The sequence below is a fragment of the Empidonax traillii genome, unplaced genomic scaffold (genome assembly GCF_003031625.1).
Source record: "Empidonax traillii isolate 1590-97213 ecotype Southwest subspecies unplaced genomic scaffold, ASM303162v1 scaffold17:size2698205, whole genome shotgun sequence".
NCBI classification, from domain to species: Eukaryota; Metazoa; Chordata; class Aves; order Passeriformes; family Tyrannidae; genus Empidonax; species Empidonax traillii.
The window spans coordinates 1077056-1103855 of record NW_020955210.1 but is presented as its reverse complement, the minus strand read 5'-3'; the positions used below and the strand labels follow the sequence as shown (position 1 = coordinate 1103855).

General features: G+C 37.6%; 1 protein-coding gene across 3 annotated transcripts in view; it reads left to right on the top strand.

The window, feature by feature from the left end:
• The window catches only part of OSBPL3 (oxysterol binding protein like 3), an 84651-nt gene that overhangs the window by 8373 nt on the left and 49478 nt on the right, over window positions 1-26800 (top strand). The window contains exons 1-2 of one of the 3 annotated variants that reach the window (XM_027896114.1): window positions 149-216; window positions 11114-11235. The gene's annotated coding sequence lies outside the window, so the exon portion shown is untranslated. Of the gene's footprint in view, window positions 1-148; window positions 217-5479; window positions 5492-11113; window positions 11236-26800 lie in introns of those variants that run through there. The other 2 variants (XM_027896132.1, XM_027896124.1) reach the window with 2 other exon arrangements.

The window sequence follows — 26800 nt, the reverse complement described above, 5'->3', positions numbered from 1 at the left end:
CACTTCAGTCAATGAGACTTGCTGGCTGTTTGCTTGTTTTTACTTTTTTTTCCCCTTTTTCTTCTTTTAATGTCAGGCTTTGATAAAATGGCATATTTGATAAGGGTGACTTGTAAATTTTTTTCCTTTATTTCAGGAACACATAAGTATACAAGGTCATTTTCTTCAGTCATGTCATGTGTGTGCAGTTGTTGGTGTACTGAAGATCCCCTACAGGTGATATTGCATTTTGAAAGACCAAATTTCAAGTAATGGGACTTGAATAAAAATACCACGGGATGTTTTTGAATGCTTACAAAGTAATTGTTTTCACCAGAAAGGTTTAATAATTTGCTTTTAGTCCTAGTTCATTAGTTTGATAAGCTGAGCAGGGAAAATGCAACTTCCCTTTTATTTCTGGCTGTATTGTCAGCTATCTCTGTTTTTAAACAAGTGGTTTCCTTAATTTCATAGTAATACAGCAGTATAATGGTGGCTGGATCTCAGTGTCACGAAGTGACTGAGTGTTCTCACTGTTGGAAGGGCTTGTTGGACTTGCTTATGATAGTAACCAATTCCTACTTGAAAAGGCTTAGGAAATCTTGGTTTCTGAGGCACGACTCAGCATTTGAAAACTTCCACATTTTTCTAACTGGGGATGCGATTTCTGTCTTGACATTTCAGACATGACAGTTCTCAATAAACTACAAAACATTCCTTGTCAAGTGAGCTTGCCTTATTTACTTTAATATGACTAGAATGCATGGTTAGTTTAAACACACCCTCTATTCAGTGCAGGATGAGAGTTGTTTGCTTATTGCTTTCTCAAATTAAACTCTTAACTAGTAATTCAGTCTCCAGAGCCCTTCTACAAAAGGATCATCTTTGCTTGCTGTTAAATGGATTTCATGTTCTAAACTAAAAAAAAAAAATAAAATAGTAGTTTGTCTCCTGACTGTTCGGAAGATATAATGCCTTTCTCACTGTGGCCTGTCTTCTAGTACTCACATCTTGCAGAGACAGAGTTCTTGAGGGATTTTCATTCGTAATATCATTGCTCAACAGTCTGCAAGTGCATTGCTACTTGATCTACCTTGTGATGGGTTACTTAAGAAGAGAGGAGGTGTAGGCTGTGCATCTGTTTTGCATTATTTATTGACAAAATCATATCTTCTATATTAGCCTAGTTTAATGCACTCACAGCTGAGAGGAAGGGTGGTGTTTGGTAAGGGAACTAGGGATGAAGGTCAGGAAAACAGATTATTTTTTTTCTTACATATTAGTATACATAACTTTAATTCTCACTTCTTATTTTGATTGACCAAACTGCTTTTTTATTTCTTTGTGCGTTTCTTTGGCCCTTGAAAATGAGGAGGGTGTTTTGAGTAAATATAGCCAAGTCACCTTATGAAGCTGTTTTGCCCAGTCTGTTAATGCCATTGAAATATTTGCATGCAAAAATGTTTTGTGAAATGTAGGAGAAGTGCAAACAAAAATTACAAGGCATAGATGGGGTAGATATGTGCTGGGATTGACTTTGAGGAAGGGAATTATTCTGATCTCCTGCTTCCTCCTTGCACTGAGATTCTGAAGCACTTGTTTCGCTGTGTCTGAGTCCCGGAACTCTGAGAACTGTAATTGTTGTCTTTGGAAAGGTCAGACCATGCAAAGTATTGACATAAAGTCAAGAAGAAAATATCCACAAATTTCATTTTCAGAATTGACACAGTTGAAGCTACCCATGTCTAATTGCCTAAACATAGATTCTAAAAAGTACCATTTCCTTGAGCTGCCACTTTTAAAAATTATATTCCTTAAAAGAACCTCACAAAAACACACTAAAACTTTGTTCAAAAAAAAAAAAAAAAAAAAACAAAAACCACTAAGCAGTGAGTAAAGCTGAAGTATTTTTTCTTTAGTAGTGGAACCCTAAGAGTCTTAAGGCAGGGTCAGTTTGCAGCCCAGATTAAATCAGCGATAATAACTTTGGCAAGTGGTATATAGACTTCCTTATGAAAGTGGCTGTACTGGCACATCATAGGAATGGAAGAGAGTTCCTAGTTACTCAAGTTTAGTATTTGTAGCAGTCAATGCATTTGTATATTCCCTTTCTTAAAGTAACCAAGCTTAATCTTAAACTTTGTCCCATTAACAAATTATTTCAAAGCTTCCCTGTTTGGACTAAAGCTTTCTTCCAGGATTCTGCCTAAATGTACCCACAACCAGATAGTACACCTGAATAAAACTGGTATTTTGTCTTGGTATTTATAAAAGCACCTGCATTTCATCGAAACCTTTGTAAAGCATTACCTTTTTGTTCTGTTCATGTGACTGAGACTCTCTCCCCCCGTCAGTTTAGGAGACTTGCGTTTAGACTTGGAGAGATGCAGGGAATCTTGTGATGTGAGTGATTAGATATGCTCATGGTATTCATTTCAGGACAATATTCTGCTGTCAATCTTCCTTGCATAAACTCAAGTTGGTCTCATATGTGTCTTAGGTGCTATTCTTTGTTTCCTGACCAGATTAGATGCTGGCAGTGCCTTGCACAGTGACTTTTTTTGATGCTTCCCTGTACAGATCTGTAGGAAATGCCTTAGTTTATGTCAAGGGTATCTTTTTTTCTCTTTTCATACCTCCATCAGTTTGATCGTGAGTTGATCAGACATTCACTGCATGCATGTGAATACCTTGTTGTCCTTGTTCACTTCCAACTATCACAGCAGAACTTTTGCTTGTCTTACTCCTTGGGTCCTGACCTTGCCTTCAGCGATGATGAACTGTGTTCTCTGTCACTGCTTCTGTTCATGTGGTTCCTCTCACCTGGTGTTCTAGTTGTTCAGTGCATCAGAGGTGCCTCTATACTTTTTGTCAGCAGCAGCTTTTACTGGACATGTCAATTCCCTTGCCACTAGTTGGACTGTTAAATAAAACTACTCCCAAGGTAATTCTTGGCAACCTCTTCTAGTGATCCCCATCCAGCCTGATAATTGTTTTTATTGTCTTCTGTGGCCAGTTCTTCTACCAAACAGGATCATTACTAGCTTTTTTAAATGCAACTGTTGTCAGGTCCAGATAAGATCTAAAATTTGTCTGGTTTTTGTTTGTTTGTTTGTTTTTTGTAAAAAATTACTCTGTTACTATTGACTACGTTTTAATGATTGTTGTAGGGCTGATTTCTTTCTACTTTTTTCCCCTCATCTTTAAAGACAGATATTCTGTTTGTTCTCCTGTCATCATGGAGTATCTCCCACTGCTTTTTTTTTTTTTTTTTGGTCTACTTTAGAAGTATAATGTAGAGTCTTTAAATTTTTCTATTGACTAGAGGTGAAGTAGGCATAGTAATTTGAGAATGCATGGAAGTTTTATTTGCAGCTCTATGTTCAATTTAATCTGCCTTTTCTTGCAGAAATCTGTAGTGGTTTCATGTTGTTTTTTCCACATGAGCTCAAGAAGCTGTTCCTTTTGATTCTGTGCTGGTTTTGATGGTTTCCAAGTCTGTTTCATAGTAGACATCCTGTCTTTGTTTCTTTACTAAGAAATTTTCACTTCCAGGTTACTACGTCACATATTTTCTTTGAGTTTTTGAAGAACTCTTTTTTTTGTTTAATATCTTGATTCAAGTTTTTTGAAAGCTGTAACTTTATTCCTGCACTTTGACATAAAAGGTGCAGTTTCTTTAATCAACTTCTTCCCTGCCTTTTGGGGAGGTGTGGGGAAGCTATTTACTTAGTTGGGCCTATTTCATCTCTCAAGTTGTCTACTGCATGCGGCATCCCATGAGGCATTTCCAGATTTGTTTCTGCACATCTAATAAAGCAGCAGCTCAGCATTTTCAGTTTAGAGAGTCTGAACTCCTCAACCTACCTGACTACTTAAACTTCACTTGAGTCAAAAGTTAATCTCCTGTAATGCCCAACTCACTGTGATATTTTTTTATTCCAATAAAATAAAGCCTGTACCAAGGCTGGTTTCTTTGAACCTACTGCAGACTCTAAACAGTGCTGTACTTTTTTGTTGCTGTGTTTTTTTTTTTTGACTCAGCTTCTTTTGCAGTGATGTGTGTAGGGATTTTTTTGTGGGTTTTTTTGTGTGGTTTTTTTTTTTTTAATCTATCACAATTATAAATGGTCTAGATACATACTATCCCAAGTTTTGCTGGCTTGAACAGTGTGTGAACTTGTCTGAATAGTGTGTGCATTTCAATATGTGTTTTAACCATTAAGATGCTGTTATCCCTGTGATATTTAATCTTGTATTATTATTTAATTTAAATTAATTAGTTTTGTTGTGGAGGCCTTTTTTTTTTTCTTTTTTTTTCCCTCTTTTTTTTTTTTTTTTTTTTTTTTTTTTTTTTTTTTTTTTTTTTTTTTTTTTTTTTTTTTTTTTTTTTTTTTTTTTTTTTTTTTTTTTTTTTTTTTTTTTTTTTGTCCATGCACAAAGACTTTAGAATGTTGCGTCTGGTCAGGCCTGTTTACCAGGGCATACTACTTGCTTGCTCAAACCCTGCTCTCATCTGTGTTAGTACTTTCAGCCCTTTATCAAATGATCAGAGATAAGAGTCCTTCTTGGTCACATTCTCCTTTTGCTTTGCTTGTGCAGCAAGGTTAGATATGAACATTGCATGGGTGCCCAACAACTTTCACTTCTCACTTTCATCTGTAAATCCCTTTTTGGGTGTGTCACCTTGTCCTTGGTCAAGGTCCCTGTCTCATACTTGAGAGTCCTGAAGCGGGAGAGGCGTGCTGAGTGACTCTGAATACTGTAGTCTTTCACCCATCCTTCTCTCTCCTCATTATTTTAATGCCTCTTTATCAACTCACTTGAGATATAGCTGGATCAATTGTTTGAAGTCCTGCCACATAAATAACCTCTAGATTCTGTCCCTCTGCCTTCTGTTCTTAGTAACCTTGAACATCAAGATAGAATATAGTTTCAAGTCAGCAGGGAAATACATAAAGTGCAAGGGAGAAGGGGAAAGGCAATATATATGAATCATTTGATCAGACTGTGAAAGTATTCACTTAAATGTGACTTTATATATTCTATAAACATAAAAAACCCTCAAGTTGCATTTAAGTGAATGTATATATTTAACTGAAAATATTTATATGTAACTTTCTTTCCCCATACAGTCACAGAGTACTAGCTGTTGCCAAGGTTTTTCAGGAGCTATTGCTACAGCTGAGGCAAATTTGCAGGTCACCAGATGTAGAGAAACATCTGATAAATAAATAAATTCTGAAATTTATAGACATCATTACTCACCACATTTATTTGTTTATTTGGGGGTTTTTGTGCAGGAAAACTTCTCTGAATAAACTTACTGTGATAAAGTTGCAGCTTCTGCAGGATGGCATTTATTTATGCTGGTGGGTGTAATATGTTCACTCTGATGGATCTTAGTGTTTTAACCTAATTACTTTTGAATTAGTCCTTCTGTGACAGTTTTGTGAACATTTAGGCCTCAATTGTCCTGACCTGAGGCTGATAATGCCTCTTTTTTTTGTGGGTTTCTGTGTATACATGTGACTCTAAGAGGGAAAGAAGGAGTTATACTTAGGTAGGTGTTCTAATTTTGCAGAGGAGAGCATTATGTGACTGTCTGCTGTAGCTGCGTGCTTTCTGCCCCAAACTAATGCTGTGGTTGCTTTGGCTGATCTCCACTGTTCACCCACCTTTTCACCTGTGGGGGTTTTTCTACTGATTTCTGAAAGGGCAGTATGTGCACCTTACATGCTGATTTTTAAATATGAGGGGAGAGGGGGAGAGGTTGTTTAGTGCTCGAGACTTGTGCAGCCCCAGTTGCCTGCCCTGCCTCTGCTGCTCGAGAGTGGAACAGCTCAACTCAGAAGGTCCCTGTGGAGTTCTGGGGCACTCAGCTCCGATTCGTGATCATTAGACACAGAGCTGTAAGATTATATTTTTCCATAATACATGCATGATGCTTTGCACATTTTGGGGTATGTTATTCATCTGTACTAAATAGTCTGTCATGATTGGCAGAATTTTAAAATAAAAATGCATTCTGTAAGAGTAATGGTTCTAGTTAGTATATGAAATGCCTCCAGTACTTATCCCTATTTTTTATGCTCTTTATCCACACTTCAGCCTGTTACTTCAGAAAGAAAAATCTTAATGGCAATGACTGTCATGATTTTGTGCTTTATCAGAAGTTGGTAAATGAAGTCTGTGCCTGCACTGACTTTAGGGAGCTTTTCTGTTGTGGGGCAGCTCAGCTAGCAGTAGCGTATAGATCTCCCCATGCAGAATGCTCATGTCAGGAGGCTCGCTTTAAAATCTCTTTTAAGCAACAAACAGACATAGTTCCTTTGGCCTGCTTTCTCCAGCCTGATCTGCACCTCAGAAATGGTAGGTCAGAGAGCAAAGCTGTGGCGTACTACCTTTGGTCTTGTTTAGTGTAGTAGGTACTTCTTGGCAGCTCTCCAGCTGGTCCTTGTGTAGTGCATACACAGCTCTAACACAGTCAGACTTCTGGAGTTTTACAGATGAAGAGATGGGCCTGGCAATGTTGCATTTGGTAATTCATATGATCTGATAAGTATTTCATTTTCCATAAGTACCATTATTCTTCTTTTCCCCATAGACAGAGATGAAGAAGATCATACCTCTTAACTCTTAAGAGTTGAGCTCAGTAAAGAAGAGGGAAGAGGATGGATGAAACCAGAGGGCAAATAGGTAGAGGGCCAGGTCTTGGTTTTTGGGGGAGGGAAGAAAGTTTGGATTTATGGCCTGAGGGGAAGTGAAAAGATTTATTATTGCAGCAGAGGTTACTTTTTCTTCTAATTTAACTCCATGAATTGTAGATAAATTGTGGGTACTTTAATTACATAATGACCTCTAAAATGAAGGTGAACAGGAATGCTGAATCTGTAGAACCCATTTCTAGCTGTCAGCCGAATTTGCTGCCTGAAACCCCTTATCAGCTCAGAGAGGGAAAATGAAGCCTGCTATATAGAACTCTTTCTTAAGAAACTTTTTGAAATCCTTATTATGTATAAGAAGGCAGAACACAGACTTTTTTTCATGCCTTTATCAGAGTGCTGCAGTCTCTGCTGCCATAGCAGATTTTGGACCGCCTCGTGTATGCTATGCCAGTACAATGGCTGCAGGGAAGGGTCAGGCTGCATGTGTGTGCAGACTTGCTCCTCCTCTTCCTCCCCTGTGGTGCCCATCCAGGTGGCACAGCAAGAAGTGCGTGGGTACCAGGGCAGCTTGCTGGTAAAGGCAACATCTTGACTGGAAGCAGGGGGCAAGCAAGATTTACAGTCTGGTAATAAAGCAACAGAGTGACTTAGTTTAAAGAAGTGCAGGTATGCATGCTTCCTGCTGTAACTGGAACCAGAGTAGTGGAATAGGGAAGCAGCTGGTGTCTTGAAAAACAGGAGTTCTCAATGAGTGTTGGAAACTCTAATATAATCATCTTAATGGTTTGCTTCCTGCTTTGCTGTAGTAACATGCCACTGTGTATGCCTGTGTGCTTTTTCTAACGAAAAGATTTTTCCCTCCTTGAAAGAGAGAAACGCTGAGGGGGAGCTATTAAATTCTGAATGCCATATTTAGCTCGGAGCAATTAAAGCTAGCACTGTATAATAACACTTGAGACTAGCTTATCCATCATGCAAACTGTAAGATTTTAATGTTTGGTTTCAGTCAGACTTGACATTACTATTAGCTTTTGCTTACATTTATTAAACTCTGATTTTAGAAGGTGTGTCTGTTGCACCTTGTTTTGGACAATTTACTTGCTTTCTTACTAGTCCATGCTGCTTTGTTCCTAGTTCCATTTTCAGTGTAAACCACCATAATCCCGTGTTGCTTTCAAAAGGGGTAGTTCTGCTTTACCCTACCCTCTTATTGGCAGCTGCTTGGTTAATTCTTTTCATCATCTTTATTCTTGCAGCATGTTCATGCAGTGAAATGACTCTGAAAACACTATTGCTAAAAATTTGGCTTTTTTCCTCTTTAGTTATTAAATTCATTTTCCACTCTCATTTCACTATGTAGTCAAGTTGCTACTGGTTTTAGTAGAAGTTGCTGTGGAAATAAATGCCTAACTTTGAGAAGGGAGAGAATTGGGTGGTTCCTCCCCAAGGGCCCAGCTATGTTTGATGCAGACTTAAACCAAATTGCACTCTATTGCCAGATTAGGTCTTTGTTACTCTCCTGGTAGGCTCTTCCAGAAATTTGTAGGTTCTTTAGGACTAATGCAGTACAAACCAGTTTAATTAATTGCCATAGAGTTATTAAAAGGTCAGTTACTGCATGTTCATTCTTTTTTTTCTTGGATACCAAATAATTAATTTTCTCAGTTCTGGATTAAATGACATCCCTCTATGATGCTCACATGAGCAGTAGTCACCCACTGTGAGAGATGTTTATTGTTCAATTTATCCTTCTATTCCAGTGCATCAGGCTCTAGAATTCTTCTAATGTCTACTGTTTGTCAGTATGTCTGTACAAGTGCAGATTATTTTTTCATTACACAGACACAAAAAAAAGTTATAAATTAATCAGCATTGCAGTTAAGCTGATCTGGATTTCCCAAATGATACTAGAAAATGTGTACCTGTATTGCAAAATATTCAGAAACAATATCACATGACTACTTCTCAGTGCTCACTGTCTGAATAGATCACTGCAGTACAATGTTTTGGAGAGAAACTGGGAACATGGGACCTTTTTTGGACCAGCAAATCATGGGGAAAATTTTCTTCTGAAAGAAGGAGAACTCGCTGTCTGTGCAAAAGTGTGGAAAGATTGTGAAACAACAAAGTCATCAGTTGTCTTTGTGGAGTGACTGAGTGGTTGATACATCAACAGATATCTGAGACTTCTCAGATACCATTAGAAACATCATTCAGACTTTAGGCTCCTGCATTTGGCTGGTCCTGGGTGGCATGCAGTTTATGAATTCTGCTGTTGTGAAGACAGTATTGAAGTCTTACAGAGGGCCCTGTATAATAAAGTAGAAAATTCTAGATCTTGTTTTGTGTGACTCATAGCTAAATAAAGGCTTTGAGATTGAAATGGTGGAAATGGCAGGTCTCCTGTCCTGTCCCTTGACCCATGGAGTTGTTGCATAAGGTCTGACCTTGTGGGCTGTGCTGAAAAGCTCCGTCATTTTTCTTGGTTTTTTTGGGGGATATTTATTCATTAGGCTATCACTTGTTTTGGAAGTTAGCACAGAACTGCTGATGGCCTCCTGTGTCCAGTGGGGGATGTTTAGGTTGTGTTTCCTTACATCTGTCATTTTCCTATAGGGTCCTTTTAGGGTCCCTGTTACTTCAGTATGATATGTAATATACTCTTAATAACTAAAATAATTATTTGTAATCTATATAAAATTATTTTTCCTGTTTCTCTTACATTGTTGAAACAAATAGCACAGAGAATTAAAGGTGCTATTCTTCAGATCGAATTGTTTTGGGTTTTTTTTTTTCCCCAAAGGCGTTTTATAAGGTTAATCTGTTGCCTTAACCATGAGTTGTTTTTAATATATGATTAGTTGGAAGTTTTAAATGTAGAACAGCTTAATTTTTGAGTTACTGGGGAAAATGCCAGCCATAAATTTGGGAGAGTCTGAGTAATAAAGTCATAAAGCTGGTTCATCACTCAAATATGTTATTATTTCAGCTGCCTCTGCCCACTGCATGCTTCTACAGGCTAAAATGTCAATAGGCTCTTATATTAATAGCAATTTTAGAATCCTAATATTAAAAGGCTGTAAAAATGAAAGAACCTTAGATTAATCTAAAATAGCAAAATTAACACATCAGTTGCTCTGCCTTACTCTAGTTAAAAAAAGTCCACCCTTAATATTTGGACTGTTAAAAATGCACAAGTTCATGTGTTAAATAATCCTAAAGTTAACTCACAAATTTAGACTCCAAACCTGCTGGGGATGGTGGCATTTTAGGAACTCAACAAATAGAAGAACCAAGGAATTGAGTGTAAATGTGAAATTAGAAAATATTAAATGCAGACAACCAATAGAAGAAGGCAAAAGTATTGCTTAAAACTCTGAGTTGAAAACAGGAAATCCTTTTCCCTTGGAAAATATGCTAACACTGTAAGAATAATATTAAATAAGGATAGAAATGTCAATTCAAGAAGTGCAGAAGAATTTAATTTCACTACTGAAATAAAGCTGTAGTCTATGACAGCCTGTAGAAATAGCTAAGTAGCTAAGGAAAAAAGGTAAATTGTAGCAGTTATCTAGATTCAGAACTGTTATCACAAATAACTTGAGGAATACTCTTTCTCATATTGATTTTGAAGAAAAATCAGGAAAGCATCAGAGAAAGCTTAATGGAATACTAGGGTTTTTTAAATTGTATATGCTACCCCGACACTAGTTTGTCTGGGTGTTGATTGCTTGTAGACTTCTGGAAAGTCTGATACGGAACTGACTCAGGACAATAGAAACTCAAACCTAATAATTGGAAAGATCAACCATACATTCTATGAGTATAAAGGCAGCCTAAACCATTGTTCCTTTTTAGCTCAAGTTGAGCACGTTAAAGTGTGTCATAAGCAGTTTCTGTTTGGTAATGTTCACGTTGTACAGAGAAGTCCTGCAGGCTGCTAAAACTGTAAAATTGGATTGTCTTCAGAAAAAGTGCATCTGACTAAATGTCAAAACTGCATGTTAGTTGCTTCAAAGCAATAAGTTTGTCAAAGACTAGTACCCCTGGCATCTATTTCTATTCAGGATTCTTCTTTCTTGTTTTGTGCTGACAAGATGCTTCGTTGAGTTCCCAACAGCCTCAGTAGAGTTACACATGTGTGCAGAGTTCTGGATCCTTGGGACAAGAAAGAGTTCTGTTACAAAATGCGTTGATCTGTTAGTGTGTTATTAGACTAAAACTCAGGTTGCTTAGTTATATAGGAGAATATGGCTAACCCAGACTTCTAATACATATCTTTCAGAAAGCTTTAGATGTTGTATTTTAGGGAAATATTTTGGGATGGGGGAACGCATAAAAAAACTAGGTTGAAAATTTTTCAGATATTTTCATATATTGTACTTTTCTCCCTTGTGCTTTCCAGGTATGAAAGGACAACGCAGCAGGAAGTCTTATTTCTCATCTGATTTTTGCTTGTTTTTCAGATCCGACACAAGACTCGAGAGCTTGCCACATCTTGCCCAATGGAATTGCTCATACTTTCACTTCTGTAAAAGAAGAGGAGACTTCGATTCTTCCTAGCTGGCACTGAGCCTACCCACTCATTGTAAGTTAGTCTTTCTTCTCTCATGGATATGTTGCCCTTGCTATAGGAAAGTAGAGGTTAAATTGGTGGGGAGCCTGTTTTAGCCTAGAGGGAACATCATCAAAGAAACTGTGTAAGAAGCTTCTTGCTATGAAGAATCACTCAGTCAGTGGAGAATGGGAGAGGACTGTAGTACAGCTGGCAGAGAGGCAGCACCTCAGTCCCCTTTTGGGATAATACATTGTACATAATTGTATGTCCAAAGGAATTGAAAGATGTATCAAAGAAATGGAACAGGTAAAGCTGAAGTGGTGCTAATGTAACCTTTTATTCTGCTGAGGTAAGAGTAAATGTTCAAAAATACCTCAAAGGTGTGTTATATTTGTGGGAAATGGGAAGAAAAATACCATTTGTTGGGTTGTATAATGTTTGGGTTCCCTTAGGCTTTAGGGTTTCCACTGGATCAGAAGAAGAACTCTCACCCATTGCACAGTTGGACTCTGTGGTTTGTGTCTCATTCTGAAATGCTCTTTATAGGCTGCAGCCAAAGATAGGACTTTGGCAAGGTTGAGATTATGTTATTGGTGACATTGAAAAACTTCTTTTGTTGCTGATGGGGTTTTTTCCTGAGTGTTCACTAATTGTGAGATTTATCATTAGGAGGAAATTCTGAACCAAATCACATTTCCAGTCATGGCACTTGTGCATTTTATCTTCTCTAATAGTATGCAAATGTAGTCACAGTGCATTCTGAATACTTAACAATTTATCTTTTAGTGTAGGGATACTGATAATGCATTTGAACTTCCTGACTAGCTGCTTGTGCTGCATTTTAACTTTATATATGTATATATGTTTGTGAGTATAGATATATTTTTTTTTCTTGGCCTTTTAAACCTGTAGGCATTAGATTAGTATTTTAGGGCACATAGGACAGGTCGGATGTTGTAGGCCTTACATGCATATAATTTACACATTTGCTTGCAGTTGTGGAAGGCTGGATATTCTAAACTTTGCAGTTCTGACAGTCCTATATATAAACTAATGTTTTTAAATCTCTCTTAACAGGCTTATGTGGATCTTATACTTGTAAACCAGAATATAGCATTGCTGTTCTGCACTAATGTCCTATTATACTTGCATCTGTGTTTGTGTAGGCTTAATCACTACTTTAAGCTTGGTGAATTTTTAGGCTAAATCTTTCCATCTTGCTTGTGAGCATGTAGAAGGTGTCGCTAACTGTATGTTGCCCAGTAGGAATTTGCCTTCCTCTGGAAAGCTGGAGATGAGTCATGAAAACTGAAGTAGGTAGCAGGCACGAGGGTGGAATGTTTGCTGGAAGTATGTGGCTACTGTAAAGCACATTAACAGCCATGTATGTTTTCAGCTTCTATAAAATAGAAGCTGAAAAGGTGTCAGGGGAGAGAAAGGAGTGGAAAATACTTCTGCTTGGTTTATTTTTGTATGGTAGGTACTGCCATACTGCTCCAATGGGAGGTGCCCAGTTGCTATAGGATCCTTTTACCCATGAAGATAGCAGAGTTTATCAATACTATTACGAAATACTTAGCTGATAATGTTGGGAAGTTTTATGTTTAAGTAGCAAACCAATGTTTCATGATTGCCTAATGACTTTCAAAAAGTTTCAGTACTTGGCAGAAATGAACATAGACCTGCCCCACCCCAGTGTGCAACACGTGGCAATTTTATTTACTGAGGGGGTTCCTGTGGAACAGATATATTTGTGACCTCACATGGAGTCATGCAGGAAACCTGTGAAGAACTCTGGGCAAGACCTCATTTTACTTATCCTAATCTTTCAGTGCAAGAGTGTGCTCCATTGAAAGACAACTTGGATAGTTGCTGAAAGGAAGGGTGGTAGATTAACAGGGATACAAAACTAACAGAAGTTGAACAGTTACAAAAAGGGAATTTTTCATGTGTCCTCTAATATCTGTAGCAGAAGGCTGCAATGAGAACTAGGATTTATTTCAACAATAATATTTTCGTTTTCATTCTGACATAGTACAATACTGTTGGCATATGTTCTTGGAACGCATTAATACTTTGTAACACCCTTTTATTTTAAGATAGATTAAATGTCACGTTAGCACACCGTGTTATTTCACTGAATAGCTCTGTATTTTCAAAAATGAAAAGAAATAGTACCTGGTGCTCAAAGTGAATTTACTTTTAAGTGAAATTATCTTAAATTCCTTTTTATAAACTTGAAAGCTAAATCTATAGTTGTTATAGGAGCAGCTTCCATGTGTTGCTGAGCCTTTAGAGGAAGAAATTCTTTCCTGTTCTTTTGAACGTAGGAAAATATAGTGAAGGAACTAATCCTTATTCCTTAATCCTCATAAATTGTATTAAAGAAACTTCATGGAACCCCTGTGTGTTACTTTGTTGGTATTTTCTCTTAGTTTTGCCAACCTAAAATTCTCAGCCGAATTCTTCAGTACAAATATTATGTAAGTTGGTGGGGTTTTTTGGTTTTATCTCACTTGTGAAAGGTATTAATTTTTTACTTTGTAACCTGAATACTGACAGATTATGTTAAGAATATTGGCAGCTTGACCTTGTCTGCTGGCTCTTTACTAATAGTCTTATAGGAAAATCTCTTTATACAGAACTAAATTTTGTGTTAAAATATGTCATTTAGTACTTCCTTCGAAGAAAAAGGAGTTTCATATACTGGTAAATGCAAAAATAACCAATGTACACAACTCTAACTCTGCTTTGTGTACAAGCTCATGACTATGAATTTAAGCCACTTCTCTTAGATGAATTCCAAAGTGTTTCTAATATATGGGAACATTTTCATTCACACAGCATTATAAATCAGTCATAGTTTAAATGTATCTTTTTAGGACAAGTTGATGCTTGTAAATGCCAAATATGTCAGGCTGGTGCTTGACTTGAAGTGGTGTGACAAGGTTGTGAACTCCTCAGCCCAGTGGCATTCCCCCTGTGACTAGTCAAGGCCATAGACTGTTTGCCTGCATTAGGGACACAGTAGATCTCAGGCATGAAAATGCAGGTCTTTATGGTAGTTACTGCTTCCTGCTTTGGGAGAGACTATGAACTTAAGTGCTCCTGTTATTCAAACTTGTTATTCCTTATGCTTATATGCAGAGAAAAGTAGCAACTGCTGTGTGTCGGGTTGTTCCAGAAACAGTCAGGTGGGTCACCCTTCATTTTTGTGATGGGAACAAGTTGCCTTCTTACTGACATTACAGTGAGGATTTTACAAAGTGAGATTCTGCATTTTGCTCACAGAAAGTGATGCAGATAGTCCAGATTGTTACCACTGAAAGTGTTTTCATCGCACCCTCACTGAGCAGAAGCACACACTTTTCATCTGGAGATCGTGAACTCAGTGGGTCATTTGATGTATGTAATTTTTGTGCTTGGAGAAGCCATAAAAACTTTTTCCTTGTTTTAAGAGTAGCTCTAAGAGACCAGATATCTCTGCCTTTCAGTATATGTCGGAACATGTGCTTTTATCAGCCCTATCGTTCTTAGAAAAGACAGGATATCTTTTCCTGTCTTTGCTTCTGTAAACTCTAGTAAATCCTTAATTTGACCGCCAGGTGAAGAATAAAAATAATGCTTCAGATACATCAGAAGGCAGAAGACTTGTCACATTTCAAGGGTGGCCTTAGAAATTCATTTATGAAGAGCAACAGTTGTACAGCTTCAGGGCCCCTCACTTCCTAGTTGTGTAACAGCCAAGGTTTGTGTGCAAGCTAACTGCAGGAGAGCTGAAGAGATGGTTGCAGTTATTGGTGAACTCCTCTAATATGGTAATGAGGATGTGGGACTGAAACTCCAATCCTGGCATGTGTAATAGTAAATGTGGTGATTTTGGTCTCTAGTGACTCCTTTACTCATTCACTAACTACTTAATATAAATGCCTTACTCTCCCATTTGCATTTGGAAAAGGTCATATCCTTGTTTTAGTTCATAAGGTTCTTGTAGCACTAGATATTGGAAGAAGAAATGAAAATTACATTGTTCTTTTAGGCTGGAAGAAGCTTCCTACTAAGCAGAAAAATATTACAATTATTAAAGTAGTTACTTCTCAAGGAGAAATAAAGATTACTTTAAAGACTGAGTAAAATGTTAACAGTATAATTTATTTTGAGCCATCTGTGTAAAGTTCACAATCAATGGGCTTCTGTATTAATGTGTTTTAATCTTGTTTTGTCCTCGTGTTCTTGTCCAAGCATGTAATCTATTGTAGATTTCTTTTGGTTGCACTTCTTATCAAAGCGTATATGAGGGATGAAAAATGGTCAAACCTAACCAAGGATAACTATCCATAGTGATTAATAAACAGATGTATTTATGAAAAAGTAACATTTGCAATATTTGTTTAATGACTTGTTTAAACTTGCTGACATTATTCATGTCTCACACACAAAACAAAATATCCATTGTGGACACACATGATTTTTAGTTACAAAACCATAGTGAGAACTTTTCAGAAGAAAAATATATTCTCAGGCCAACTGAAGTTATGTTGCAAGAACTGTCAGATCCTGAGAGAAAACTGGGAGAAGTCTTATCTTATACAAAGTTAAACATGCCAGCTGGTAACTTGCAGATGCAATAGTGAGCACAGAACAATACAACATAAAATTATTTTTAAAAAGCTTGAAGGAGGCTTTAATGCAGCAGCATGCTTTATTGTAACTTTCATTAGTCCTCCCTTCTGTCCAGGTGACTTCTGTGCTTTTATATGTCCTGGGGGAGACCTGGTCTCTGTTACTGTACTTTTGGAGGATGGCAAGTTATTAAAGAAAAGTTTTGATCTAAGACCAAGTTTCATGATTACCTGAAAAAGTACCAAAAGTTTTCCTTATATATATTTTTTTTTCCATTTGTTTGTCTCCTGGAGGTTTTTTTACTTCCAGTAAATAAATATCTGAACAATGTGACAACTGTCCATAGGTGTGTTTAAATGTAGTGCAAGTAGTACCTTATTTTTAATAGCAGGAATTGTTCTTTTAAAAAAAAAAAAAAAAAGGAAATTTTTATTATTAATGTTCTACTTTAGAAGTCCAATACTAAATGATTAATGAAAATGTTGACACTAGAAAATTGTCTTTCTGTAGCACAACACCTGTTTGAAAGGGCTAATGAGTTGTCAAGTGCTACACAATGAAACAAGCTTAATTCTTGGGGGCTCTCAAGAGTTGGCTAAAAGGTAGATACCGTCAGCTGCCCTAATAATCCAGAGACAGCAGTACTCACGGCATTGACAGTGGGGAAAAAAGAGAGTGCTTCTGGTTGAGAGACACCAGTAGAATTCAGTGTAGGTGCTGAGAAGTATAAGGAGGACTGCAGAAATGTCCTGTCCCTTTCTGTGTGATTTTTCTTTTTTTAATGCCAGCTTTTATCGGGCAGCAACTATTTGCTTCTAACACTTTAAACTGTTAACGTAGTTAACATGTTAAAAACCGTTAATGTAGTTTTTAACACATTGTGATGTGTGAGGGAAGTGCCACTCCCTGGCTGCTGATTTTATTTTTGTCATCACTGGACAAAATGATATGAACAAGTGGTTAGCGAGTTAAAATGTACCCTAAGAAAAGCTAGTTTATGGTTTTAATATGGTTCAGTATCTGGCTTTTGAGGGAAAACATTTGGTTCAGGAGAACTGGAAAAAGCATTCATCATTTAGCTCAAGCTTTAGGACTCCGAAAATGGGTTTTTCACTGTCTGGAGTGAGATGGGCTGCCAAGATAAGAACTTAAAAGTGCAGTGGATTTTGATTTGTCATGAGGGTCGTACAAAGTCACAAATTTTCTATGCCTGTGGTTGGCTATCTGTTCTCTCTGGTCAAATTGTAGTTTGTACTTCACCTTTAACATTTCTACAAAGGATTTATGTTTTGAGTTTGAATTATCTGTTTTTTTGGGGGAGAGTTGTTTTGTTTTAGTTTTTTTTTTTTTCCCAGTGCCATACAGTTATCAAGGAACACTAATTAAGAGGTGGTGATAGCCAAGTAACAGCTGTTAAAGGTGTGATTCAGCATCTCCCTCTGCAATAGCTTCCCCTGCAAGTTGTGAAATTTCAATCTACCCTGTATTTGCAAAGTCCTTGATGAAGAAATGCACCTGACTAGGGTGTAGGGGCTGCCACAATGGATGTTGTAGTGGTTTGACCCTGGCTGGACACCAGGTGCCCACCAAAGCCACTCCACTCAGCTGGACAGAGCAGAGAAAATATAATGAAAGGCTTGTGGGTCAAGAAAGGACATGGAGAGATCACTCAGCAATTACTGTCATGGGCAAAACAGCCTTGACTTGGGAAAATTAATTTCTTACCACTCAAATATAGGGTAATGAGAAATAAAATCAAATCTTAAAACATTTCCCCTCCACCTTTCCCCACTTCCTGAGCTCAACCTCCAAATTCTCTACCTCCATCCTCACAGTGATGCAGGGCTTGGGGAATGCTGCTGTGGTCATGTCATCACATATTGCCTCTGCTGCTCTTTCCTCCTCACCAGGACTCCTTGCTCTCTTGCCTTGCTCCAGTGTGGGGTCCTTACCGTGGGAACCAGTTCTCCATGAATTTCTCCAAGATGAACCATTCCCCTGGACCACAGTTTCTCATAAACTGCTCCAGCGTGGGTCCCCTGTGGGGGGAGAACCTGCCTCCTTGTGGTCTTCACCACGGGCTGCAGGGGAATCTCTACTTCTCCTTCACTGACTTTGATGTCTGTGGAGCTCTTTCTCTTGCATATTCTCACTCTTCTCTCAAATTGCAATTGCAGAGGGTTTTTTCCCCTTTTTAAATCTATCCCAGAGGTGCTTCCACTGTTGCTGATGGGCTCTACCTTGTGCAGTGGCTGGTCCATCTAGGAGCCCACTGACATTGGCTCTATCTAACACAGGGAAAGTTTCTGGCAGCTTCTCACAGAAGCCACACTTGTAACCTCCCTGCTACCAGAATGTTGCCATTCAAGGCCAATAGAGTTGTACTCTGTGTTTCTCTTTGTCTGTGACACTGGCCAGTACCAGATGCCACAGAGGCAAGTATGTCCATCCTTACCCAGTGTAGTTACAGAATATGTATCCTTTTGTCAGACCCTTTCTAGAATCTTTATCAGGATCACTTATGATCTGGAGTGAGAAAGGCTGTCTTTAGATAATTTCTGAGTTTATATAAATTACATATTGTAATACGTGTATACCTTGATACACACAAAGCTAAATACTTTTATGTTGTAGGGGTTGACTTTGGATGTATTTGGCAAAAATAATCCTGTGTTCAAGGGAGGTGTGTATTACTTCTACTGGCAACAACTTGAAAAATAACGCTCTTTTAATTTAAATAAGAAAGTGAAACTACACACTCCTCAAGCACCAAGCTGAAGGAAGCAGTGACTGTAATGAACTGTAACAGTGGCAATAACAGTTTGCCCTTGAAGTGAAAGGGAGGAAGGGGAGAGAATAAACACCTCCTCCCAACTGAAGTAGCTTTACACTGTATCATTAAATCTCACTTGACGAAACTGAAGTGTCTTGTTCAAGACACAATGAGGAACTTCATTTTTCATTTGAGGCTGTTCTCTTCCCACCCCCAGATATGCCTGCAAGCTCTCGCTGTTCTTAGCTGTGGTGTTCTTAAATTTTTCTCCCTGCACTAGTATTTCAGATGAAAGATTTATGAACAGTATTAGAGTATTTGTTAAGAGAAGAAATGTATAGCATTGCTGATTTTCAGGATATTTCAGATCGTCTGTGTATCAAAACAGTATCACTGAAATGAGCTGTGCTTTAGTAGAGTAGGGGTTGGAGAGTGGCACCACATATCAGTAGTCATCGCTGTAGGCAGTGGGAAGGACAGAGGACCGTGGCTACAGGCTTTAGGGAAATATAAGGAATGAAAGGAAAAAAGAAAAGAGTGATAAGAATTTCCTATAACTTTGCATTTCTACATTTAGGATATTGGGCTTTGTATATTATGTGTTTTCAAAGCAGAAGTAGAAAGGCATTTTCAAATGAAGAGCAGATTTCAGGGTTCAGTAAAACATAACCAGGCTAAAATCTTATTTCAAAATGTCAGTGTTGCTTTGTCTTTTTTATATGTTTGAAAAAGCAAATTTAAAGGTTTTTAAAACCTCCATTAAGACTGAAATGCAACTTAATGTAGGTGACTATCACATGACTTGTTTTCTCTGAAACCCTAATGGAGCCGGATATAAATACCTCTGTGAGGTTATGTTGGTCAAGCCACAGATTATTTAGGGTGCATCTGTTTAGGCAGATTTGAATATCTGGGGATTTATCTTGTTAGCATCTTCAGACTGGGTTAATTGATGACTATCAGCGCAGAATTTGAGAAATACTTCCGAAGTGGAATTTTTGTCTTTAAGCTGGAGGCCCTTTTAACAGTGCTTGAAAGGGGTATGACACTACTAATACCATCTTTTGCCTCATGTCTGGCTGTGTGCGGGGTGCTCTAGCTGTGCTGTATGGGCCATTCACTTAAGAGTTGGACTCCATGATCCTTGTGGCTCCCTTCCAACTCAAAATATTCCGTGATTCTGTGATTTTATTGTCTCTTATGGGAAGTTAACTTCATGTTTTTCAGTTACATAACTATGAATCACATTTTATTTAACGTATAGCCTGAAAATCTGACCATAACACACTGGATATGATGTATGCATTTAAAACACAAAGGCATTGTCATAGAAAAAAATGAATGTGCATATTAAGACTTGATTAGAAAAGGATCATTAACACCTGAACAAGGGGCTAGTGTCACTGCAAACGTGATATATGGAAAGCATGTATATCAATATGCATATACTTTGCATATGTATTGGAAATAAAGCAGCTTTATGAACAAAAAGATTTGTGGAGTTGGCCATGGAAAGTGGTGCAGAAGTTCTTAGCCTGATGAATGGACTACAGCTGCTGAAGGTGTATTTGGTAGAGAGGAAGCTTGCAGTCCACCTGAGTCTCCACCTGAGGCAAGTGGCACACTGATGGGTCTGGGTACAGTGGCCAGCTCAGAAAGCCCACATGATGCAGGTGTTGAGTGAAATGTCCAGATCTGTTGAGATTCTGCAGTGACTTGGAGCTAAGGGGCTTCTGCCTTGGCTTCCAAATGCTCTCTCTATAATGAGTGCACTCTAATAGGCTGTGACCTCTAATTGCCTTCGGCTTTGCAGCATCAAGCTGCTACTGCTACAAATGACAATTAGTAAAATTCCTCTAATTAGGCTGGAGTTTGACAGCAAGGGGTAAATGATAAAAAATACGGGATAAGGAGGACGTGCTTTCCTTTATAAAGACTATTTTATGGGTGTCACAAAAGTCTTTTTGTGACTGCATTTCATTATGTTTGCATTTCAGAGTACTCTGAAATGATTTTGAAAACCAGCATTGTTGCTATTTATTTATTTAAGTTAGCATCAGAAAAGAAGTTCTCCTTCAGTATGTTACAGGGAAGATCAAATGGAAGGCTGTTTAGTAGTTTTGGACAAATCATAGTAATGCAATTCGAACTGTTTGCTTTCATGTGACTTATTTAATTTGCTACCTCTGAAATATCCTGTTTCTGTGCATGTGAACGTGAAGGATGATTACATTAAGTGGATGTAGTTGAAATGTCTTGCTACTTGCTTAGGTGAAGAAAAGTCAGGCCTGTAGCATTCCTGGAATTGGTTCTGAATATAAAATACCCACTGGTTGTTTATGTACTAAATGTTAATTGTCACTCTGCTCTCTTCAGACATAACTAATGTGTGACTTAATTTAGATATATTAGCTGAGAATCATTGCATTCACATGGAAAAAAATGCATTTGTCACATGTATTTACTTTCTCATGCTTAATGCACAGTGTCCAACTTGACAATTCCTGCATTTGTTGGTGACTTTAATCTTCTTAGATTTGCTGTGTAAGGTGGTTAAACTGCTGTTTTTAACTTCTAAGTGCCTCATGCTTTTTCCATGTCCTTGCCTAGTCTAGCAAAGTATCCCAGGCAAGGGGAATGGGGCAGGGAGGAAGATGTAGAGTAATTGAACTGTGAATGTTCAAAGTAGCAACAGGAGATGTGAACTCTGTTCAAGCAGTTTGTGAAGTTCCCAGGCAAAATTCCTACACAGTCAGACTCCTCTGCACAAGGTAGCAAAAGCAGTGCATTGCAGCATTTTTTGAAAGCTCAAATTATTTTAAAGTTCCATGTTCTGGATTTTTATGGACAACCTGCAAGAACAAACTACAGACTTTTCAAAATTAAAAGCTGGGTGCCATAGGGAGTAAAGGCAAATGTACATTCCAAATATGGGAATAATACTGAAATTCTGAATGGTAATAGGTCAGAATTTGTATGTCTGGGAATGCTGTCATTTGTGTGAAAGGAAAATGTGAGGTGTGAAAGCTTTTACTACAGTTTTGTGTCAACCTAAATGAACTTCATTTTTGGATGGAATCAGCTTTCACTGGATGCTATTCATAGTCTGGCCTGTAACTCCCATTTTTCCCACTTTCAAAATCTTTGTTCAAAACCCTAACGGTGCTGAAAGGAGAGAAATATAAGGAAAGAAATCAGAATCTTTTTCTCCAATGTAATTCAAAAACTTTTTTGTACTCGACACACATATAAATTATGTGCGGTTTTATGCGTGCACTTCCTAAACGAACTGGTATGTGGCTCTAACAGCATTTTAATTCAATTGGCCAAAGTGAAGAGGTGGAATACAGAACCAAGTGCTCAAGAAATGTTTTGTATGTACTGTATGTACTGTATTTTCTCCATTTCCACCTTCTAAAAGTACGACACCCATTCAGCATAATAAGTGATAAGTGGTCTATTCCTGAACTCATCTCTCTTGTGATGCAAATGATACTGGAGCGTGATAGGAGATCCTACTTGTTTTGTCACTATGTTGTATCGTTTAGTGCTGACTTGAATAAATGATCACCCCTACTGTTCATCTGCCTAACTGGTGTTATAAAATCTCACTAGAGAACAATTTTTTCAACATCTCACTCTGGGAACAAAAGTTTCAAAACCACCTATTTAATTATTCTTATTGTTAGTGTGAGTTTTCTGCTCTGGAAGATCATTATAATAAGGGACATCATGGGGGTGGTGAGCAGTCAGGTGAGTCAGCAGGCTTAAGAACGACAGTCTGAAATAGGAGCTGGGAACTGCCAGCACCCACAGACACCTTGTTTGTTTGCTGCTAGGATGGACAGTGGACTAATTTTCTTATTTTCTGAATATGGAAGGGAGGACCGTAAAACTGAATATGCTGATGATGTAACTTCTCCAAATGTAATCCTTCCAACTGCCATCGGTCTTTCCAAGATCTATTTTTTAATGTGATATTCCATGTAAATTCATGTTGTTTTGGTGTAACAGCAGAAAAGATTGAAGTTTTTTGACATGTTTTATGATTTGATCTCAAAAACAGTATAACATAATGTTAGGAGATTCAGTTCAATGGTTCTGTTTTAACTGTCTTTATTGCACAGCTGCATTTTTTATTAGAAGACAGTTGAGTTATGACAATGCTTTTATGTCCGCAAATGTCAAGTTTTCTGGTCAAGACTTTATGAAAACTGTGCATGAGTTTCAATATTGAACAGCTTTTGAAAAGACAATTTTATGTCACAAGTGCAATTTTATGTTCTATGCTTTGTAGAGGTATCTTCCTCCTTTATGCATTCTGTATTTTGTAATGTTAAAAATTTGACCTTCTCAAACCTTTTTTGGTAAAACTATCACTTGATGGCAAAATTGTGGAAAACATATTCTAAGAATGATGAATATTAATAAAAGTTAAGGAAAAAAATGTGTAGGTCAGCAGGGGTGAAGTAGGTGTGAGTGCCATCTGTTAAGTATTATGTTTCCTGTAACTTCACATGTTGTTATTTTAGACATGTAGGAAAAAAAGAAACCAAACCTTTTAGTGCCTTTCTCTAAGGTTACTTTTTTCTATTTTCCTTTTCAGAAATTCGTCAAGAGCATTATATGAAATAAGACTTTAAATATGTCAGAATGCACTTTATGCGCTAATCGTAATTAACTACAGGTTTAATTTAGTTTTGTGTTGTAAGTCCTGATGGACTTACAATGCCATATGCCAGCATTTTAGAAACAAAACTGATAAGAGACTGGGAGGAGAGTAGAGAGATAGAAGGCAAAGTATAGTGGAACTCTTCTAATATTAAGCTGTTCATGGGGAATCTACATCACTTGCAAACACTTCTGTTTATTGCTGCTTTTATAGCCTACAATTAAAATCCACATTGTTAGTTGCAGGTCAAGTATAACCAACCTCAAAAGTGCTATGAAGCAACCAAGATGCTAGACTGTACACGTATAAAACTTCACATTGTTGTTTGCCTTCTCTGTGGCCTGTTTGCAGTGACTGGAGCTGAAGAAAAAATGAATGTACTCATTAGAAAGAAAAGATATGGATAGTTAAGTTGTAGCACCCTTTCACTGAGCTCTTTGTAAATTATTCATATTGCTGAGGCATCCTAATTAAAACCTTCCATCTTTTAACCCTCTAAAAATACTTGAGGAATGAGAGTGTAGTTTAAGCTTTTTTTAATCACGCAGCATTTCATTTGTTTTTAATTAAATTCAAATAGATATCTGCTAGCGTGCACTAACCTGAATCTAAATGTAAAATCAGAGGCAGAGTGTCTTTTTCAGAACTGTCTGGATCAGTTGAAAATAACACACTTTCTACTTTCTTGACCACAAGTTGGTGATGACCACCCCTGCATTTTGGCCAAAACAAAGTATGTGAACTACGCCCTGTGGCAAATGGCACTCCCCTGGACTGGATTAGGGAGGACTGCTGTGATTTATTTCTTTTTTGTACTTTTTTTTTTTAAATTTCTTTAATTTTTGACAAGGGAAGAACTGATCTCGAGGAAAGAGACAGTAACTTGCTTGGGAGCAAGAGTTTCTTTAATTAATTTGACAATTTTAAAAAGTGAATATAAATTTGAGCTCTAAACTGTCAGTAGAGACACTGAGCTGCTACTGAGACCCATAAAAGTTCTCATCATTTTTGTTTTAACTCTGAGCTCTGTTGCTGGGGCAGGCTATGTTTTTACATTTGGATATCATACTATAGTACGCTTATATAAGCAAACTTAGAGCATTAGAACTCTCTAATTGTCTCTAATAGTCATAATTGAAGCTCTCTTTTTTGGCCCATTTCCAAATTTGCTTTTGGATTTTGCACCTTTGTAGCTAGGCAGAGGCAGGACAAGATCTGACATGAAAGCACTCACTCTGAAATGGTTCTTCTGTTCTTCCCAAATATGGGTGCTACTTTTGCAGCTTTGTGTTTTGTTTTTTCCCTTTTCAAGGTCAAAAGTTCTCTTAGGAACTCTGTCCAAGTTGATCCTCTACCTGGATTTGTCTTCCCCTCCAGCATTTCGGAACTTGAGGAGATGATGATTGTATCATTTGAGGTGGGGAAAGGATCCCTTTTATGGTCTGTTTCCGGTTCAAGAGCTGCCCTGTCAACTACTCGGAGATCCTCATCTGCAATCTTTTTTGGCTGACCCAGCTATTGTGATTGATACTTTCCCGTTTCATCTTAATTAGGCAAAACATTGCATGTAATCATTCAGATTTATAATCTTGATTACCACATCTTACATCTCTCTGCTTTTGGATCTCTTTCAGTTCATCTTTGTCCTATGCCATGAGGATAATGTTGCAGAAAATTTGATCCATGGAACCTCTTTTCTGGTTCCCATTGTCAAGGTGTTCATTACAATCATAAATATGAATGGATTTAAGAGCAGCTGTGATGTAGAATCTTTCAAGAGCATGGTTCACTGCATCTGTCACTCACGGTTCCTGTCACCTGCGTATACGTACGTGAGTGATAAGTGTTTCCAAGCAAAAGGACAGTTGCAGTCTGTCATCATCATCCTGTCTGTCCTTGAAGAGCTCCAGCCAAAGCCTTAAAACTTTTAATTTGTATTTAAATCAAACACATTTCTGGAAGAGATTTAGATTAGATACTAGGAAATTCTGTACTGCGAGGGTGGTGAGGCACTGGAACAGGTTGCCCAGAGAAGCTGTGGATGCTCCATCCCTGGAAGTGTTCAAGGCCAGGTTGAATGGGGCTCTGAGCAACCTTAGCCTGGTCTCATGGAAGGTGTCCCTGCCCATGGCAGAGGCTTTGGAACTAGATTATCTTCAAGGTCCCTTCTAGCCTAAGCCATTTGATGATTCTGTAGTTCTGTGTATACTTTTTTCCTTAATAGTGGCTTTTTTTTTTTTTTTTTAATTTGAAAACTTGGAATTAACAAACTTTTATGTTTTGGCACTAATAAGAAAAATACTTAGCACTTGTAGTACTAATTGTCCTCAGTATAATTTATATGTAATAGTTTCCTACAACACACCTCTAAAGTGTCAATATTTATTTACACGTTGAGTGTTCAAAAATGCAGTGTTAAGTAGTAGTGGCCCCTTGCCTAAGGTGGTTTTAGAAAATGTTAACACTGATCTGCTAACAAATACTTGCCCTTGTTCAGAATATTACAGACCTCTTTTGATGGTTCAAGCTGTCCTAATAAGAAAGACCTTCTGTAAAGAAATCATCTGCATAATATTTAAAAGAAAGCTGTAGTGCTGCATTTATAAATACTAATGTGAAGTACACTGGAAAAGATGTCTTGCAATAGACTTAGAGACAGACATCTTTAAAGATAAAGAAGATCAAGAAGAAATGTGACGTTTTTATAACTTGTGGTCATTACACTGTATAAAATGCGTAGATGAATTTCTGTGTATCCCAGGAAGAACTGATCTTGTTACCACAGTTATTAAAGTTAATGAGATTTAAATTTTGAGGTAATAGGCCTGCTTATAAAGGAGAAATTCTCAAAAGATTCTCAAAAGAATGTGCTGTTTCCTTTGTACCTTTTTTTCTTTTTTCTTGTGTATATCAATTCTTAAATGACAATTCCAGTGTATCAAGGCAAAACAGATATGTGGGAGGTGCATCCAAATGCACTTTGAAGTTGGACTTGATGGTCCTTGTGTGTCCCTTCCAATTCAGAATATTCTGTAAAATCTGTGAGATCAGTGAAGTGGTTTTGGGGTTTTGGCTATTTTGGTTTTTTGGTTGTTTTTGTTTTTGTTTTTGTTTTTTTTTTTTGGTTAGGGGTTTTTTAGAAAGTAGATGACGCCAAAGTGTGAAAGGAATAATAGCACATCACATAGGGCAAAGAAAGTTTGTTAGATCCTGCTACTTTTTAATGAGCATGTCTACCTCTCCTGCCTGAAATAAAGAATCTCTGTGTTGTATTTGCTGTTCATACCTGCCTCATGATGTTTTTCTTCAGACTTCGGTGAGGATCATTTCTGGGACACCAAAACACTTCCAGTGTTTCCATTTGTTGTTCTACCTGAAACCAGAGCTGACTGGGTTTGAGTTTCTTTCTCCGTAGCTACACCAATTATGCCAGCTGGTTTAATAAAATATATTGTTTTATATTATCCACGGTAGATTTGTGCATCTCACAACATTATGCAGTTTATCAGGTCACAAAGAGACTGTCT